The 15,151-nt window shown below is 47.3% G+C and overlaps 1 protein-coding gene across 14 annotated transcripts in view; it reads right to left on the reverse strand.

The window, feature by feature from the left end:
- JADE2 (jade family PHD finger 2) overlaps window positions 1-15,151 on the reverse strand; it is a 1,261,323-nt gene that overhangs the window by 1,048,602 nt on the left and 197,570 nt on the right. For 3 of the 14 annotated variants that reach the window (XM_063928277.1, XM_063928272.1, XM_063928282.1), the window contains one exon: window positions 7,678-7,763. The exons of the other annotated variants lie outside the window; for them this stretch is intronic. The gene's annotated coding sequence lies outside the window, so the exon portion shown is untranslated. The remainder of the gene's footprint in view (window positions 1-7,677; window positions 7,764-15,151) is intronic. 14 annotated transcript variants of the gene reach the window in all.

The following is a 15,151-nucleotide window of genomic DNA, read 5'->3' on the forward strand; positions in this document are numbered from 1 at the left end:
ATGTGCCTTTTAGAATCAGCATCACCTGTCCACTGCCGAGTCCATAATACTCTCCTGGCAGAAATGGACATTGCATTAATTCTAGATGCCAGCCGGCAAATGTCCCTCTGTGCATTCCTCATATATAAGACGACGTCCTTTATATGCTCTATGGTTAGCAAAATAGTATCCCTGTCGAGGGAATCAATGTTGTCTGACAGGGTATCAGACCATGCTGCTGCAGCACTACACATCCATGCTGAAGCAATTGCAGGTCTCAGTATAGTAACTGAGTGTGTATATACAGACTTCAGGATAGCCTCCTGCTTTCTATCTGCAGGCTCCTTTAGGGCGGCCGTATCTTGAGACGGTAGTGCCACCCTTTTTGATAAGCGTGTGAGGGCCTTGTCCACCCTAGGGGATGTCTCCCAACGTAACCTATCCGTTGGCGGGAAAGGGTACGCCATCAGTAACCTCTTAGAAATCACTAGTTTCTTATCAAGGGAACACCACGCTTCTTCACACAATTAATTTAACTCATCAGATGGGGGAAAAGTCACTGGCTGCTTTTTCTCCCCAAACATAATACCCTTTTTAGTGGTAACCGGGTTAATATCAGAAATGTGCAACACATTTTTCATTGCCGTAATCATGCATCGGATGGCCCTTGTGGACTGTACATTTGTCTCATCCTCGTCTACACTGGAGTCAGACTCCGTGTGTCGACATCTGTGTCTGCCATCTGAGGTAGCAGGCGTTTTTGAGCCCCTGATGGCCTCTGAGACGCTTGGGCAGGCGCGGGCTGAGATGCCGGCTGTCCCAAAGCTGTTACGTCATCGAACCTTTTATGTAAGGAGTTGACACTGTCGGTTAATACCTTCCACATATCCATCCACTCCGGTGTCGGCCCCGTAGGGGGCGACATCACACTTATCGGCTCCTGCTCCGCCTCCACGTAGGCCTCCTCATCAAACATGTCGACACAGCCGTACCGACACACCGCACACACACAGGGAATGCTCTAACTGAGGACAGGACACCCACAAAGTCCTTTGGGGAGACAGAGAGAGTATGCCAGCACACACCACAGCGCTATATATCACAGGGATTTACACTATGCTGAGTGATTTTTCCCAATAGCTGCTTATCCACACAATTTTGCGCCTAAATTTATGTGCCCCCCCCCCCCCCTCCTCTCTTTTTTACCCTTTTCGTACTGGATACTGCAGGGGAGAGCCTGGGGAGCGTCCTTCCAGCGGAGCTGTGAAGAAAAAATGGCGCTGGTGTGCTGAGGAAGATAGCCCCGCCCACTCAGCAGCGGGCTTCTCCAGCTTTTTATAATGTTATTGGCGGGGGGTTTTGCACATATACAGTGTTATACACTGTATTATGTGCTGATTGTGCCAAAAGGTAAACTAATTGCTGCCCAGGGCGCCCCCCCCCCAGCGCCCTGCACCCAACAGTGACCGGAGTGTGTGGTGTGCTATGGGAGCAATGGCACACAGCTGCAGTGCTGTGCGCTACCTTAATGAAGACAGGAGTCTTCAGCCGCCGTTTTACGTCTTTTTCTTCTGTCTTCTGGCTCTGCAAGGGGGACGGCGGCGCGGCCCCGGGAACGGACGATCGAGGTCGGGCCCTGTGTTCGAACCCTCTGGAGCTAATGGTGTCGAGAATCCTTAGAAGCACAAGCTAGCTGCAAGCAGGTAGGTTTGCATCTCTCCCCTCAGTCCCTCGTAGCAGTGAGTCTGTTGCCAGCAGATCTCACTGAAAATAAAAAACCTAAGAAATACTTTCTTTTCTAGTAAGCTCAGGAGAGCCCACTAGGTGCATCCAGCTCTGGCCGGGCACAGATTCTAACTGAGGTCTGGAGGAGGGGCATAGAGGGAGGAGCCAGTGCACACCAGATATAGTACCTAATCTTTCTTTTAAGAGTGCCCAGTCTCCTGCGGAGCCCGTCTATTCCCCATGGTCCTTACGGAGTACCCAGCATCCACTAGGACGTCAGAGAAACTTAGCAAACGTGTTCGAACGTGACAGAGTAGCTGCTCGGCAGAGCTGTACAGCCGAGACAACCCGGGCAGCCGCCCAGGTAGAACCCACCGACCTAGTATAGTGGGCCTGTACAGATTTTGGACACTGCAAACTTGCCGTGCAATAAGCATGTTGGATAGTAAGGGGCCCTACACACTGGCTGACCCGCCGCCGAGCTGCCCGACGGCCGACGAGCGACCCGGCGGCGGGGGGGCAGTGACGGGGGGAATGACGTTTCTTCACTCCCTCCGTCACGCGGCTCCATTGAAGTGCAGGCAAATATGGACGAGATCGTCCATATTGGCCTGCATGCACAGCCGACGGGGGACCAGCGATGAACGAGCGCGGTACCGCGCATCGTTCATCGCTGGAGCCTCCACACTGAAAGATATGAACGAGTTCTCGTTCATTTATGAACGAGATCGTTCATATCTTTCAAAAAATCGGCCAGTGTGTAGGGCCTATAAGTGTGATCCAGCGTGCAATTGTCTTCTTTGAAGCAGGACACCCAATCTTATTGGGATCATAAACAATCAACAGCGAGTCTGTCTTTCTGTGACGAGCTGTTCTTTTCACATACACCTTCAAAGCCCTTACAACATCCAAAGACTTTGAAGTAGCAGAGATGTCTGGGACAACCGAAACCACAATAGGTTGGTTGATGTGAAATGCGGACACCACTTTAGGAAGAAATTGCTGACGAGTTCTGAGTTCAGCTCTGTCCTCATGGAAAATTAAATAGGGACTTTTGTGAGACAAAGCTCCCAGCTTCGACACACGTCTTGCTGAAGCCAAGGCCAACAGTGTGACAGTCTTCCATGTAAGATATTTTACGTCCACCTCCTGTAAAGGCTAAAACCAGTCCGATTGGAGGAACTGCAGCACCACACTGAAATCCCAAGGTGCCGTGGGAGGCACAAAGGGAGGCTGGATGTGCAGAACACCCTTCAAGAACGTCTGGACCTCAGGAAGAGAAGCCAATTGTTTCTGAAAGAAAATGGACAAGGCCGAAATCTGGACTTTTATGGAGCCCAGACGCAGGCCCACATCCACGCCTTCCTGCAGAAAAAGCTGGAAATGTCCCAGATGAAATTCCACCGCAGAATAATTTCTGCTCTCACACCAAGAGACGTATTTCTTCCAAATTCGATGGTAATGCTTAGACGTTACCCCCTTCCTGGCTTGGATCATAGTCAGGAAAACCTTGTTAGGGATCCCTCTCCTGACTAGAATCAGCCGTTCAACTTCCATGCCGTCAAACGTAGCCACAGTAAGTCCTGATAGACGAAAAGGCCCTGTTGCGAAGATCCTCGCGAAGAGGTAGAGGCCACGGATCTTTGAGGAGCATCTCCAGAAAGACCGCGTACCAGGCCCTTCTTGGCCAGTCCGGAGCAATGATTAATGCTTGAATCTTTTCCCTTTTTATTCGTTTTAGAATTCTTGGGATCATAGGAAGTGGAGGAGACAGGTACACCATCTGATAGACCCATGGAGTTGTCAGGGCGTCTATCGCCACCGCCTGTGGGTCTCTCAACCTGAAACAACAATGCCTGAGCTTCTTGTTGAGATGAGAGGCCATCATGTTGATCTGTGGATATCCCCATCGACTTGTCAAACACCTGAACACTTCTGGGTGAAGGCCCCACTCCCCCGGGTGCAGGTCGTGTCTGCTGAGGATGTCTGCTTCCCAGTTGTCTACTCCCGGAATGAAGACCGCTACCAATGCCGCAGCGTTTCTTTCTACAGAGAGGAGAATTCTTGACACTTCTGACATTGCTGGTTTGCCCTTCGTTCCACCGTGTCGGTTTATGTACATTACTGCCTTCACATTGTTCGACCGGAACTAAATTGCATGATATTGAAGAAGATGTGAGGCCTGCAGAAGGGCGTTGTATATGGCCCTGAGTTCCAGAATGTTGATAGGAAGGATGACTTCCTCACTTAACCATCTTCCCTGAAACTGCACCCCCTGAGTGACTGCTCCCCAAAGTCTGAGGCTTGCGTCTGTGGTTAACAGATTCCAGTTCTGAATTCCGAACCTCCGTCCTGCGACGAGGCGAGAAGACTGTAGCCACCACAGAAGGGAGATCCTGGCCTTTTTGGCGACAGACGGCTCCTCTGGTGCATGTAAAGATGCGATCAGGACCATTTGTCCAACAGATCGAGCTGGAAGGTCTTACGTGAAACCTTCCATATTGAAGTGCCTTGTAAGAGGCCACCATTTTCCCCAGCAGGCGAATGCACAGATGCACAGACACCCGGGTTGGCTTCAGGACATCCCGAACCATCGACTTGATTACCAATGCCTTTTCCAACGGAAGGAACACCTTTTGCGACTCCATGTCCAGTATCATTCCTAGGAATGGGAGCCTCCGTGTTGGCTCTAGGTGAGATTTCAGAAGGTTCAGAATACACCTGTGATCCTGGAGAAGTTTGGTTGAGAGAGCAATGCTGTCCAGCAACCTTTCCCTGGATGGCGCATTTATCAGGAGATAGTCCAGGTACGGAATTATGTTCACTCACTGTTTGCGGAGTAGAAACATCATATCTGCAATCACCTTGGTGAACACCCTCAGTGCCGTGGAGAGACCAAATGGTAGGGCCTGGAACTGGTAGTGACAGTCCTGCAGTGCAAACCGGAGATAAGCCTGACAAGGCGGCCAGATCGAAATATGAAGGTACGCATCCTTGATATCCAGAGACACTAGGAATTCCCCCTCCTCCAGACCTGAGATCACCGCTCTCAGAGACTCCATCTTGAATTTGAAAACTCGTAAGTACGGGTTCAAAGACTTGAGGTACAGAATTGGCGGTACTACGAACAAGTTGGAATCGTACCCCTTGTTTAGTAGATGAGGTGGAACTGGAACAATGACTGATTCTGTATCAGTTTTTGGATGGGATGCTGTAAAGTTATACTTGCCTCTTGTGAAACTGGCAAGCCTGATTTGAAGAATCTGTTAGGTGGGAGCTTTTGGAACTCCAGTCTGTAGCCCTGGGAAATAAGATCTATGACCCAGGGATCCTGGCACGAATTTGACCAGATCTGACTGAAAAATTGTAGTCGGGCTCCCACCTGACAGCCTCCCAGGCATTGCGGTCCACCGTCATGCTGAAGTCTTTGAGGAAGCAGAGCCTGAGCTCTGTTCCTAAGCACCTGCTGTTGCTGGTTTGCATGGTTTACCTCATACGCCACTGGAGGACCTAGAAGCACCTCTGGATTTGCCGGTGAACTTGGCCGTCTGAAAGGACTGTAACTTAGAAGCTGAATAAGTCTTCTTGGTTGTGGGGGCTGCGGAAGGAAGATACGTAGACTTACCCGCAGTAGCTGTGGAGATCCATTTGTCTAATCCATATCCAAACAAGGCCTCTACTGTGAATGGTAGGCCTTCCACGCCTTTCCTGGAATCCGCATCAGCAATCCACTGGTGTAGCCACAAGCCCCTGCATGCTGACACTGTCATAGCGGTGGTGAGTGTATTAAGCACGCCTATTTCCTTTATGGCTTCCACCATAAAGTTTGCAGAGTCCTGTATACTGCTGCAGGAGTGAGACAACATCCCCCCTAGACAAGGAATCTAGCCTCAATTAGGTTACCTGACCATTTAGCAATGGCTTTAGTGATCCACGCACATGCAATCGTGGGTCTTTGGCCCACCCTAGCAGCTGTGTACAATGGTTTGAGTGTAGTCTCAATTTTACGATCAGCCGTGTCTTTCAGGGAGGCTGCACCAGGAACAGGCAATACAATTTTACGTGACAGCCTAGAGACTGATGTGTCCACTATCTGTGGATCTTCCCATTTTTTCCTATCCTCCAAAGGAAAAGGTGAGAGCAACCTTTTATGGATCTGACACATTTTATCTGGATTAACCGATGGTTCTTCAAACAGGGTATTCAATTCCTTTGACACAGGAAAAGTAACTGAGAGCCTCTTTTTTACATTAAAATAAGATTCCTCACACTCCTCTGACACCTTATCAGGAATATGCAGAACATTTCTGATAGCCTCTATAAGAGCCTCTATTCCCTGTGACAGAGCTGCACCCATCCTCCTCCTCCATGTCTAACCTGTCAGAGTCAGACTGCAGCATATGGGCCAGATATCGCTTTTGCGGACAGATGGGAGGGGATTGAGACGCTGTTTTGGGTACTGAGTCTCTGTTCATAAACTCACCCACAGTCAGCTTTAAGTATTGCGACTCTTTCTCATTGCGGGACAATTTTGTAGAAAGAGTGGAGATCAACCCATTAAGAGAATTAAACCACTCCGGTTCAGCCCCGCTATTCTGAACCCTGAGTACCCAGTAGTGTGCCCCCTAGTAAAGAGGAACACTCCGCTGTACAAGAAACACACTCTTTGCCTGACATGATATAATGTGACAGCACACACACACACACACACACACAGAAAAAGGTTAAGCACAAGTAACCCACAAAGAGCCCTTCAGGGAGACACAGAGTTGTTTGGAGCCAGCCAACACTGCGCCCTTACCGCTAATGCTAAGCTTAGCCGGGTCTCAGACTAAGTACCCTGATAGGGGACTTAGTACACTAATAGTCGCTCCCCCTCCTCCTGCTATGACCCCCTGGTACCGCTGAGGTAATTTGAGTCACACCGGAGGAGCTGCGCGTCCCTGTCAGTCAGTGTCTGTGTTCACTGCAGAGGGAAAATGGCGCTGGTGAGCTGCTGGATCCTCTCATAGTGAAGCCCCGCCCCTTCAATGGCGCACAGTCTTCTCGGTTTTTTTATACTGGCTGATATAATTTTTGTGGCCTGTGTTTGCCAGTTTGGGTACTGTGTACAGTGTACTGAGACGCAGTTGTGTGCTGTGTCTGGAGACGCATTCCTCCCCGTTTAGAAGCCGTGCATCTCTGTACCCTCATGCCGCAATAATGGCTGGCACCCCGCTAACTGGGACACCGGCTCAGTACTCGCCACTCTTCATTCTTCTGGCTCTGTTAGAGGTGGTGGCGTGCTGCGAGAATGTACGCTCGCCGTGGTGGGGCTTACGAATACTTCCCTCAGGAGCTCAGTGTCCTGGCAGCGGGGAACGGGACCATTAACCCTTCAAGAGGTTGGACCCCTCCACCCCCTAAGTCCCACGAAGCAGATATGCGGGTGCCAACCAGCCCTGCCTGATAATAAGAAACATAGAAAATAAATGCAGGAAACTCTTCAGTTGCCTCCTTCAGCGTGACCGGCTCCTCCGGGCACATTTTCGAAACAGAGTCTGGTGGGAGGGGCATAGAGGGAGGAGCCAGCCAACACTATCAAATTCTTAAAGTGCCCATGGCTCCTAGTGGACCCATCTATGCCCCATGGTACTAAATGGACCCCAGTATCCTCTAGGACGTAAGAGAAAGATAGGTGTATGAGAACACAGCTGTACCTGAATGCATAGCGTACTGGACAAAATGCTCTAGTCTAAGGGAAACTTTTCTCCTTTATATCTGCTTACCACTTTGGACCTCGCTGGACTAAAATCAGACAATTCCTTTATTCTCCTATTAGCATTAACCTATTTGAACTAGGTGTACTATATGTCAACATGGTCATAAAGTCAACATTGATCATGTTGACATTCATCATGTAGACATTCATGAAATGTCAACATGTTGTAATGTCGACATACATGGTACCTGGTGGCCCAGCAGGGTTCTTACCTTCTCCTGGCGGATCCAGCAGCGTCTTCCATGTCCTGGGCCATTCGACCGTCACCTCTGGCTCAGACCGCCAATCCTCCAGTGTCCTGGTAAGTATTATTACCCTATTAGTTATCAGCCCGTCAAAAAGACGGAGCAACATAAGAGTAATGTCAGCACTGGCGGCTGTGCACACCAGACGCATTGCAATACTTGAATTGGTCCCTCTAATGCCTAATCCTGATCTCTTCCCTACTCACAAAATAACATTAAGCGTCTACAGCAGGCTAACAATAATGTCAGCATTTCTACGTTTCCTATCAACATTTTAACAATTATGACATCATAACTGTCGACACTTTAACAACTGCATAGTATTTATTCCCATTAGTGGGATTTGTTAGTAACTGTGAATGCGGCCAATAAGTCCAGTGGTTCTCAAACGGTGTGCCATGGATTGGTGGTCTAGGACAGTCCATTTCAAATTATTTATTGTCAATGTAATAGGCAAAACCTGTACTGGTGGCTGTCAATCATAAAACATGTAGACCAGGCATGTCCAAACTGCGGCCATCCAGCTGTTGAGAAACTACACATCCCAGCATGCCCTGACACAGCTTTAGCATTCACTGACAGCAAAACCGTGTCAGGGCATGCTGGGATATGTAGTTTCACAACAGCTGGAGGGCCGCAGTTTGGACATGTCTGATGTAGACAAACAGAAGCGAATCCTGTCCCTCATCACATAACTGACCCTAAGGATGACATATAAACACAATTTACTTAATTTAATATTTCTTTCTAAAGCTCTCAATGAGAATCATTTGGACGTGAAAGAAATTCTGAAACTTTACGGCGCCGTGATTAAAAAAAGTTTGGGAACCGCTTATGTAGTCTCTTGCTAAGTACCAAAAAAAAGAAACAGAATAGGAGTTTCAATGTGGTGCACAGTGAATACAGCATTCCCCAAGTGTGTACATCTGTCCTCATTTACAAAGAGACTGAACTTACAGAACAATGGTGGTCATTCAGAGTTGATCGCGCGCTAGCAGTTTTTAGCAGCCGTGCAAAAGCTATGCCGCCGCCCACAAGGAGTGTATTTTAGATTAGCAGAAATGCGAACGAATGGATCGCAGAGCGGCTACAAAGTTTTTTTGTGGAGTTTCAGAGTAGCTCAAAACCTAGTCAGCGCTTGCGATGACTTCAGACTGTTCAGTTCCTGTTTTGACGTCACAAACCCGTCCTGCGTTCGCCCAGCCACGCCAGCGTTTTTCCGTACACTCCCAGAAAACGGTCAGTTGACATCCAGAAACGCCCTCTTCCTGTCATTCATTCTGCGGCCAGCAGTGCGACTGAAAAGCTTTGCTAGACCTTGTGTGAAACGACATCGTTCGTTGTAATAGTACGACGCACGTGCGCATTGCCCAGCATACGCAGAACAGACGTTTTTTTAGCCTGATCGCTGCGCTGCGCACAAATGCAGCTAGCAATCAACTTAGAATGACCACAAATAGTCTAACAGCTTCCACATTATCATCCCTTTACAGGGTTTATGTTACGTTTGTACTCTTTAGCATTTTACATGCGGTCCTCAGTATTTTTTATGCTAGTGAAAAGTTTGGATTTTGCTGGGCAACTTTTATTATTGCATTGTCAAAGCCTTCCGTGGGCAATAGAAACTTCTTCCCTGCACTGTGAGAGTTGTTAGGGATTGCAGTGAGTTTTATTTATTTCTTCTTAACAGTTGTTTTGCTGTCATCAACTGCAGATGTTTTTCTCAGCCTACAGTCATCCTGATTTGCCAAATACACTAGTGGCTTCTTTCTTTCTCAAGATGTTACAAATTCTTAGATATTGTTCAGTGATGTGTTTTCTGCATCTTTCATAGACCATTGCCTAATTTTCAATGCTCCCAATCAGTGAGTAGTGTGCACCTAGTTTGCCCCTAACGACCCCCGGTATACGAGTATGAGTCATTAGGCACTAGGTCGACATGGCCATTAGACATGAAAAAGGTCGGCACAGGTTACTATTCCTAATCATAGTCCACGTGGATCATAAAGTATGAAAAAGTAAAATAAAAAAATTTTTTATTTTTTTTAAAACGCATGTCGACCTTTTTCCATGTCGACCTAGTGACCATGTCGACTTCTAAATGTCTTGGAAAACATAGCCCTCGATTTGTGCCCTTAATTTTACAGATAGGGCAGCATCCTATTAGCCCTGATGCGATTTTGAACAATCAAAACAGCCATATATCGCGATTAACAACAGATGGTCATAATTACGGTATCCAATTAAAGCTAATTTTTATTGGCCAAAATTGGACCAGTGATTGCACGAACACACGGCATAAGTCCCGGATCCCACGTGTTATCGCGGCTCTGGCAGCACCCTATCGCAAATTATGCTTCAGCTCCCCATGGGGGGAAAAAGATGCCGGCATCGAGGCTTATAGAATGGCCCCCGGCGATCCTATTAGCAGTGATAAAGTACTGTTGCGTATAGGATACCACCCAAACTGCGAGGTATATAGAATTGTGAATCTCCCTTTACATTTAGCTATTTACATTTTCAAACTGCAGTTATATCGGAAAGCACAATTCGAGGCATGTAATAACCAGTGATGAGCGGATTCGGTTTTACTCGGTTCTAAAAAACCGAATCTTATTGGCTATCCAAAACACGTGACATCAGTGAGTCAATAAGATTCGGTTTTGAAAACCGAGTAAAACCGAGTAAAACCGAATCCGCTCATCACTAGTAATAACCAATAAAATAAAAGCATCTAACACCAAAAAAAAGTTTTTATATATATATATATATATATATATATATATATATATATATATATATATATACATACATATACACATACACACACACACACACACCACTTATTGTATGTACATAATTATCTTGAAATAAATAAATTTGGCATGTAACTGTAATTTTGTCCCACAGGAATTTTAATAAGAGGAACCTGCTACAATTACTCAGATGTGTGAGCGTACTTCTCTCACTGTCTCTGCCCCAAAGCTAGAGTAATTCCTAGAAGGAGGAATTGATTAACAGTGTACTTACTCAAGCTCTTTCTATTAAAGTTTATTGGCAGTGTGTGGTTGTGTACAGAACAGCATATGGTCGACACTAGGCACAACATTTAACCATTAGTAATAAGCTCTTCATTTAAAAAAAAAAAATTATTAACTTTTTTATGTCTGCTCCAATGTGCAATTAAAACACTGAAAAAAATTAATTTGTAACAACCTCGCTGTGGAGGGGTTTTCCTACCGTTGAGCTAAGCCCCTGTTTATATACAGTAGGTTTGCGCTAGTTACCCTCCAAGTACCCACACTATATACAGTATACCTTGTTTTTTTATTTCTTTCAGAAGATTTAGAATTTTCATAAGCAAACTATTAGTAGTTTTGATCCTTCAATACGTAAACTAAAATGTAATAAAAAATGGCCAAAAATTATGTCTTTTTCTGGACATTTCAAGAAAGTTAACAAAAAGAAAATGTGTATTATAATTAAGACATCTGCCCAAAGGAAAGGAAAAAATTTTTAAAAAAAGGCCCCACAACAAAAATCTGTACTTTATATTGCCTTTTTCCCCCCTGATCTTTATTTAAATGTTTTTAATGTATAGGAATAATATGATGGCTCCACAAGTCCAGTCATTTTTTTACACTACAAAATTATAGGATTTTAATTACCTGCCGGTAAATCCTTTTCTCGTAGTCCGTAGAGGATGATGGGGTCCATATTAGTACCATGGGGTATAGACGGGTCCACCAGGAGTCATTGGCACTTTATTATTATTAATAATAATTTTATTTATATAGCGCTCTTTCTCCAACAGGACTCAAGGCGCTTTACAGATATCAAAAACAATGCACATAATACAGTGGATTTGAGTAATACAACATAAGAGTTTAAGATTGACTAGAAACTGTGCCCGAAGAGACGACATACTTCGAGAGAAGGAATTACACAGATAGTGGCGAGATTCATACCAGCCCACAAAAACATGAGAATCCAGCCAACATGCCGGAACAACTCAGCAACAGCTGAAACATAATTAACGCAGAACTTACCTAGGAACCAGGTAACACTGAACCATAAACCCAAGGCAGGAAAACGAAGCGCTGGGCGGGCGCCCAGCATCCTCTACGGACTACGAGAAAAGGATTTACCGGCAGGTAATTAAAATCCTATTTTCTCTTACGTCATAGAGGATGCTGGGGTCCATATTAGTACCATGGGAATGTACCAAAGCTCCCAGTACGGGAGGGAAAGCGCGGAGGCTCCTACAATACTGCTTGACCAAATTGAGGTCATCAGAGGCCAAAGTATCGAACTTGTAAAATTTAGCAAACGTGTTCGAACCAGACCAAGTAGCAGCTCGGCACAGCTGTAAGGTCGAGACACCCCGGGCAGCCGCACAGGAAGAACCCACTTTACGAGTAGAGCGGGCCTTAACCGATTTCGGACACGGCAATCCTGTCGTAGAATACGCATGCTGGATAGTGAACCTGATCCCGCACGAAATCGACTGCTTAGAAGCAGGACACCCAATTTTCTTGGGATCATAGAGGACAAACAGAGTCAGATTTCCTATGACTAGCAGTCCTCTTCACATAAATCTTCAAAGCCCGTACAACATCCAAGGCCTTTGAAGCAATAGAGGATTCAGTAGCCACTGGCACCACAATAGGTTGGTTGATATGGAAAGCCGATACAACCTTAGGCAGGCACTGTGGACGAGTCCTGAGCTCCGCCCTGTCTTCATGGAAGATCAGATAAGGACTTTTGCAAGATAAAGCCCCCAAATCAGACACGCGTCCAGCAGAAGCCAAGGCCAACAGAGTGACCGCCTTCCACGTGGGAAACTGAAAGGAACTGCAACACCACATCTAGATCCCAGGGTGCCGTGGGCGCCACAAAGGGAGGCTGAATGTGCAGAACCCCTTTCAAAAAGGTCTGAACCTCAGGGAGGACAGCTAATTGTTTTTGAGAGAAGATGGACAAAGCAGAGAGCTGGACCTTAATGGATCCCAATCTCAGGCCCATATCCACACCTGCCTGCAGGAAAAGGAGAAAACGTCCAAGTTGAAACTCCACTGCAGGAAACTTCCTGGCTTCACACCAAGAAACATATTTCTTCCAAATACGGTGGTAATGTTTAGACGTCACCCCCTTCCTAGCCTGAATCAGGGTAGGAATGACCTCACTCGGAATACCTTTCCAAGCTAAGATCTGGCGTTAAACCGCCATGCCCTCAAACGTAGCCGTGTTAAGTTCTGAAAGGGCGAACGGCCTCTGCAACAGCAGATCCTCCCGAAGAGGTAAGGGCCTTGGATCTTCCAGCAGAAGATCCAGCAGATCCACATACCAAGACCTCCGTGGCCAGTACGGAGCAATGAGGATTGCCAGAACCTTTGTTCTTCTTACCAGCTGAAGGACCTTTGGAATCAGAGGAAGTGGAGGGAACACATACACTGACTGGAACACCCACAGTGTTACCAGTGCGTCCACCGCCACTGCTTGCGGGTCACTTGACCTGGAACAGTACCTCCCCAGCTTCTTGTTGAGGCGGGAAGCCATCATGTCTATTTGAGGAACCCACCAGAAACCGGTTACCTCCTCGAACACCTCCGGATGGAGGCCCCACTCCCTGGATGGAGATGGTGTCTGCTGAGGAAGTCTGCTTCCCAGTTGTCTACTTCCGGAATGAAGATCGCCAACATCGCTACCTGCCCAGAGGAGGATTCTTGACACCTCTGACATGGCAGCCCTGCTCTTCGTTCCGCCTTGTCGGTTTATGTAGGCCACTGTGGTTACGTTGTCCGACTGCACCTGAACGGCCCGATCCTGTAGAAGGTGTGCTGCTTGCAGAATGGCGTTGTACACGGCCCTTAGCTCCAGGATGTTTATTGGGAGAAGCGATTCTTGATTCGACCACCTTCCTTGGAAGGTTTCCCCTAGAGCGACTGCTCCCCAACCTCTTAGACTTGCATCCGTGGTTAAAAAGATCCAGTCCTGAATACCGAACCTTCGGCCTTCCAGAAGGTGCGGAAGTTGCAGCCACCAGAGGAGTGAAATCCTGGCTTTCGGAGACAGGCGTATCCTCTTGTGCATGTGTAGGTGAGAGCCCGACCACTGGTCCAATAGGTCCAGCTGAAAAAGATGAGCATGAAACCTGCCATACTGCAGAGCCTCGTAGGCGGCAAATATCTTCCCCAGAAGGCGTATGCATTGATGAACCGATATCGGGTATAATGCGTATGCATTGATGAACCGGGTAGGCCTTAGGACATCCCAGACCATTGCTTGAATCACCAACGCTTTCTCTACCGGGAGAAATACCCTCTGCACTTCCGTGTCGAGGATCATTCCCAGGAAAGACAGCCGCCTTGTCGGTTCCAGATGAGACTTTGGAAGGTTTAGGATTCAACCATGCCTCCTGAGCATTTGTGTCGTGAGCGCGATGGACCGCAACAACCTCTCCCTGGACGACGCCTTGATCAGGAGATCGTCCAGATACGGAATTATGTTCACCCCGTTTGCGGATAACCATCATCTCCGCCATCACCTTGGTGAAGATCCTCGGTGCTGTGGAGAGGCCAAACGGCAGCGCCTGGAACTGATAGTGATCGTCCATCAGAGCAAATCGGAGATATGCTTGATGCGGCGCCCAAATGGGAATGTGGAGGTAAGCATTCTTAATGTCCAGAGACACCAGGAACTCCCCGTCCGTCAGTCCTGAGATGACAGCTCTCAGAGATTCCATCTTGAATTTGAACTCCCTGAGATAAGGGTTCAAAGACTTTAAGTTTAGAAAAGGCGGTACCGAACCATCCGGTTTTGGTACCACAAAAAGGTTTGAATAATGGGGGTAATTCCAAGTTGATCGCAGCAGGAAATTTTTTAGCAGATGGGCAAAACCATGTGCACTGCAGGGGAGGCAGATATAACATGTGCAGAGAGAGTTAGATTTGGGTGGGGTGTGTTCAAACTGAAATCTAAATTGCAGTGTAAAAATAAAGCAGCCAGTATTTACCCTGCACAGAAACAAAATAACCCACCCAAATCTAACTCTCTCTGCACATGTTATATCTGCTCCACCTGCAGTGCACATGGTTTTGCCCAACTGCTAAAAAAAATCCTGCTGCGATCAACTTGGAATTACCCCCAATAACCCCTGTTCCACTGCTGAAGTGAGACCAGAACAATGACCTCTGACACTACCAATTTTTTGATGGCCTCCAGAAGCACTGTCCTGTCTGCCAGCAGCGCTGGCAAGCCTGACTTGAAGAAACGGTGAGGCGGGGGATCTTGAAACTCCAGTCTGTACCCTCTTGACACTATATCCAGTACCCAGGGGTCCAGACCAGACGACACCCAGACGTGGCTGAACTAACGGAGTCTTGCCCACACCTGACCTTCCTCCAGGCCGAGCTGTCCACCGTCATGCGGAGGACTTAGG

Source organism: Pseudophryne corroboree, chromosome 6, assembly GCF_028390025.1.
Source record: "Pseudophryne corroboree isolate aPseCor3 chromosome 6, aPseCor3.hap2, whole genome shotgun sequence".
Taxonomy (NCBI): domain Eukaryota; kingdom Metazoa; phylum Chordata; class Amphibia; order Anura; family Myobatrachidae; genus Pseudophryne; species Pseudophryne corroboree.